Genomic DNA, 5847 nt, shown 5'->3' with positions numbered 1-5847 from the left:
GGAATCCGTGGAGCCAAATGCGAAATAGGGAGGAAGAGAGGGGATGGGGCGCCTGAGAAGAGATTAGGGGTGGCAAAATTCGACACGGCTCATGAACCCGACACGGCTAACCTATTTATAAATAGGTCATGGGTTAAGGCTAAACAGGTTCGGGTCAAATTTGGGTTGACACGGCTGACCCGTTTATTAAACATGTCATGTTCATGTTCAACCTATTGAACCTGTTTAACCCGCTTGATCCGATTAGCTTATAAAGGTAATTTTACAATTTTACCCATAGACCTCACGCCTCTATGGACCTTGTGTCTCTTCGTTTTCATCAAAAGTCAATACTCTGTCTCCTCCAACTCTTCTTCTTCTCCTCAAAACTCTAGCTGATCCTACAAATATAGATTCTATAATCTACACTATAAAATCAAAACCCTAGCGGCCTCATGTCTCTCAACCCTCTACTCTCTCTTCCCCTCAAATCCCTAGCCAACCCCTCTAATATCTCTTCCCCTCAAAACTGTGGCTGCCCTCTCTACTCTCTGTTCTCCTTCACGACTTCACAGCTTCACCAGTTATTTTTCTTCAGCTTTCAACCATTGAATCCCCTAGCAAGGTATACATGTTATATATTTTTGTTTTGTTTTCTTACTTATGAAATTTTTAGTAATTGTAGATTTTGTATATTGTGTTAACAGTTAATCATTATCAGTTTGTATTCTTTATGCACAAAGGCTGGGAAAGAGTCTTCAGAAATAAAAACTTGAAGTTTGGTGCAATGGACTCTCTGTCCTTGAAAATGCAGCAATTCCTTTCACCCCAAATGCATAAAGGCTGGGAAAGCTAAGGTATAAATTCACAATTTTCTTTTGTTGCCATGAAAATTTTACATTTATTACTTTATCACTCTTAGATTTAAGATTATTGTAGTAAAGATGTTAAAAGTTAAGTTATTGTAGATTTTGTTTATTGTGTTAACAGTTAATCATTATCAGTAATTGTAGATTTTATTTATGAAGACTCTCTATGAATGTGGAGAGAGTGGAGGACTTCAATTAACAGTTAATCATTATCATGTTGATTGTTAAGTACCAATAGTAGACTTGTTTGTATTCTTTTTGTTGATTTTAAAATAACTAGGTCTTGCTCTATGATTTCTTTTCAATTTTCTTTGTATCTATCATCTTAAAATAAAATAATTGTAGATCCATTCGTTTATTTTGTTAATCACTATCATGTTGATTTTTTTTTTTTGAGATAAAAGATAGAAATTTTATTAGATACTATATGATAAACAGAAAATGTAACATCAAAATAAGGGAAAACCAGACCTATTTTGCAAAAAAATAAATACTGCAAAAAACAAACACAGCAGAAAAATAATACTGTGTAGAAAAACACTGCAGAAAAATAACATTGTGCAGAAAAACTACACTGCAAAAAAACAGCAATGTGCAAAAAAACTACATTGCAGAAAAATAAAATTGTGCTGAAAACACCACTGTGCAGAAAATCCATGTGTTTTTTGTGTACTGAATTTCATTGGGAATTAATAGAGTTTAGGTTCATTTTTATTTTCTGGAGGAATATGTGTTATTGGATGAATGGTTTTTGGTTCTATGTTGTGCTAAGAATGTACTAACCATATTTTGATGAAAGTAAAAGCGAGTTAGCATCTTATTTTGTTTGTTGCTTCGTTGTTTTCTTGATAGCCTTATTCTATGCTGAGATGAATGTTATTCTGTTCTTAATTTTTTTTTTTTCCTGTTCTGAATGATAAGTTTTTAATGTTTCATACAATTTTTTGATGTAGAACTTGCACAATCATAGTTGGAAGAGCTCACTAAAGATATAATGAACATGAATGTCAATAAGGATGAGCACATTGAAGACAACTTTTCAATGGGACCCTCAATCTCTTCTAATCCAGTTTCTTAATCAGTGATGTCTTTTCCTTTTTGATGTGGCACTTGGATGGTTGGACTTGGATTTTGCCATCATGGAAGTGTTGATTTGCCATGTAATTATTTTGGTTTGTCTTTTAGTTTTTGATATGGCACTTGGATGCCATGTAATAATCCTGGTCTTTTATTATGGAACTTTGACATATTATTGAATTTGATAGTATGGAGGTTGGAACCTTTTGGATTAGTAATTTTATTTTGAAGGAATGAAAGAATTATTTGCTATTGTTATTATTTAAATTTTTATTACTTGATTTATGGTTGAATTATAAATTTAGATTGTTTAAATTTTTATTACTTGATAGCAGGTTTTTCGGATTAAGTTTAATTAAATAGGTTGTTTAAGTCATAATCAAACAGGTTATTTGAGTTGATCCTAATGTGACCTACTAATTAAACGGGTTAAGTGTGTCGTGTCGGGTTACCATTTAATAAACAAGTCATGTTAGGGTTGAGGAATCCTGACCCATTTACTAAACAGGTCAGGTTCGGGTTGACCCATATAACATAATACTCACATCTTAACCCGACATGCGAACATAAATTTTCACCGCTAGAAGAGATGACGAGACAAAGAAACTGAAAAGGATTAGGGGAAATGGGCAATAGGGAGGGGCAGCTGAATGAGAAACGTGTCGGCTAGGGTTTTATGTTGTGTTTTAAATAGAATCAAAACAACGTAGTTTGATAATAGTAACTTAAAAAATGAAAAGAAAAGAAAGAAAAAAAAAAGGCTGTTGTGGAGGTTAGAACCTTGGATGGGACCCTGAAAAACTACATGGCACACGTGTAAACCACTAAGGTAACTTAGGTTTATGAACATATTTTATAAATAAATATTTTATACATAATTATTTTATAAATAGTAATATTTAATATTTAATACATAAATATTTTATAAATAGTAATATTTAATATTTTATTGATTAATTAAGAATCTGTGTAAATTAATGAAAATAAAAAATTATTTTAAATATAATAAAATTGATAATAAAAATAAAGTAATCTTTTACTCTATTTTTTTTTTTTAAAACAAAGTAACATTTTACTTTAAAAAAATTTCAACCACGGTAAACTTCAACAAAAAAAAAAAAAAAAGTTTATAAGAAGTTGTTTCTATATAAACAATAATTTTAAGTTGTGAAAAAGATGATATAAGCAAAAAAAAAAAAAAAAAAAGTAAAAATCAAAATTAAAATCCAATACCTTAAAAATCAAGTTGTTAACGTTAATTCAAATTTTTATTTTTTTTATACCATAAAAATCATGTTGTTAATTAAGGTTATTGCTTTTTTTTATCCTAAAATTTGTATTTATCCAAAAAACTTAAATTAAAAATATATATTGGAAAAAAGTAGATAAAAAATTTATTATCAATTCCTCCCCATGTGTATATCCTCCCAATGAAAGTTGTGATGAAGTTGATATAAGCAAAAAATGAAGGAATTTATTTAAAATCAAATACCATAAAAATCAAGTTGTTAACATTAATTACAAATTTTTTTTTTTTCTGTTATACCGTGAAAATCATGTTGTTATTAGTTTTTTTTTTTTTTTTATCCAAAATTTGATATTTATCCAAAAAATAAATTAAAACAAAATATATTTGGAAAAAAAAAAGTAGATAACAAATTTATTAGCAATTCCTCCTTGTGTGTATATCCTCCCAATGAAGTCTTTTTTTTTTTTTAATATATATAATGTTTTCTTTTCAGTGCAGTGCAGTAACTAAAAAAGTTAGAAAGTTGCTACTTTTTTATAATACACTATACATATATTAAAAAAAAAGGATTAGATGGATTTGATGAATAATTTGGATTATAACACACTACACTAAAAAATAAGGATTAGATGAAGAATTTGGATTGAATCAAATTAAGATTTTTATCAACATAGAAATTATAGGAGAATAAAAATTTATATATATATATATATATATATATATATTTTTTTTTTTTTAAATCTAAAAATCTAAGTGATTTATATCAAAATTACTACAAAAAAATGCCTATTAGCAACCAAGAATTTTTGACGGACCCAAAAAGCCCTCTCAAAAAATCTTATTTGTGAGGCAAAATAAATCCCTGCAAATACTTGGTAAAATGTGAAATATTTGTGACCAACAAAAAAAGTTGTGAATTATGTGTTATAACCGTCACAAATACTAATATTTTGAGGGAAATTTTCCCTCCATATTTTTAGGAGGGACAATTAAAATTCTCTGCAAAAAGTGTATTATTTGTGACGATAAAAAAATGCCGTCACTAATACTAAATTGTTCGAGGGCTAGGATCGACTTTCACAAATAACCATTAAATTGTAAAAAAATTGGAGGGAAATGTTCCCACCAAATTATTTCCAAGGGACAATAAAAATTCCTTGCAAAAAGTTTATTTTTTGTGTGAGTTAAAAATATACCTCACTAATACTAAATTATTTGCGAGGCCTCAATTGGCCTTCGCAAATAATCATGAAATTATTAGTTATTCTAAAATTCAAAGAAAAATAAAAAAGAAATACATTAACATATAGCACTTTGTATTCTTTAGATGAACCTTTTGTTTACAGCCTAAAAAAAATGCCTTTTATATACATCTATATATGAAAAGTCTGTCTTTATTTTCTAATAAATTTTACCCATAAAAAAATGATGTAATTTCAATTTCAAAATGGTAGCTGAAATTCAAAAATTGCAGCCTTTTGTACTCTCTCTTTCTCAAAAGTGAATAAAATTTTCTTCCCATCAAAGAAAGCGAGCTTGTCCAATTGAAATATAAGCCAATCACAATATAAACATTATCAAATATGTCAAGTCTCTCTTTTTCTTTTCTTTTCTTTTTTTTTTTTTTTTTTTTTTGGGAGCTAAAACGGATAGAAATGCTTTATTAGAAACAAAGAAGAATTACTTTAATTAGTCCTTTTAACACGGAAGCATGAAGAAATTTTTAGCAATTACAAACAAACAACCTGTGTTTCCTTCCCATTTTGTGGAAAATGCTTATTATCTAAATGTCCAACATCAGATTTGTCCTACAAATATATTTTAATTTATGTTGTGCCCTAGACAGGAATGAACATAAAATAATAAATTAGTTCCTTCCATGTCTTTGCAACTTTAATAGCATTAAGCTATAAGGAGAGATTTAGATTTCACTTTCTCATGTATTAAAAGTCTTTAGCTTAATGATAATTGCTGTCATATAAGTTGTATTTTGGATATCTCACCAATTTGATAAAAGATCTATAACAAACAGGGGGGACAAGAAAGGAAAGATTTAAAGAGAATTCTAGGAATAGAAGCAATAGAAATGAAAAATGGAGTATTAATTCGGGCCATATACTCACCAACGGATATGGTAATTACCCTGAATGGGCTGTCAAGTAGGAGGATCCAAGAGGCTAATTCATTTCCATTTTTGATACCTCCACCCTTCACCTCCCCTTTACACATATATCGAGCCCAATATTTGAGAAAATTCATATTATCCTATTAATCACCACAATTAAAAAAAAAAAAAAAAAACAAAATAGTCTCTCTCATTTTCAATGTGAGATTAAACATTTTCACTAATTCCTTATCTTCCATATTCACTCCCACATCTTTACATTTATGTTCTAACATTTATTCATTTTAATTATTTAATATTAAAATGCTCCAACAAATGTCATTACTATTTGGAGCAGAAATATTATACCACAAAATTGGCAAATCTTCTCTAAAGTCTTAGCTTGTGCTCTGATGATGTCCCACCATATAAATCCTCACTGATAAGAAATTTACACCCCCTTAAAACACAATTAGATTAACCTAGTTAATTAGCCAAGTGATTACTTAGTCAAAATTAAACAAATCTAGGTTAACACAAATATATCATATCATGCAAAGCAGCGGAAA

The 5847-nt window shown here is 28.8% G+C and overlaps 1 long non-coding RNA gene across 3 annotated transcripts; it reads left to right on the top strand.

Annotated features, from left to right (window-relative positions):
- Nucleotides 1-285: 285 nt before the first annotated feature.
- On the top strand, nucleotides 286-2186 carry LOC112030400 (uncharacterized). 3 transcript variants are annotated; one of them, XR_010630378.1, is made up of 3 exons: nucleotides 286-604; nucleotides 723-836; nucleotides 1802-2186. It is a non-coding gene; the product is annotated as an uncharacterized LOC112030400 (long non-coding RNA). The 3 variants fall into 3 exon arrangements; XR_010630377.1 differs by having other exon boundaries at nucleotides 701-836; XR_010630376.1 differs by having other exon boundaries at nucleotides 687-836.
- The last annotated feature ends 3661 nt before the right edge of the window (nucleotides 2187-5847 follow it).

This window comes from Quercus suber, unplaced genomic scaffold (genome assembly GCF_002906115.3).
Source record: "Quercus suber isolate HL8 unplaced genomic scaffold, Cork oak 2.0 scaffold_151, whole genome shotgun sequence".
NCBI lineage: Eukaryota > Viridiplantae > Streptophyta > Magnoliopsida > Fagales > Fagaceae > Quercus > Quercus suber.
This window is presented reverse-complemented; position numbering and strand designations above follow the sequence as displayed.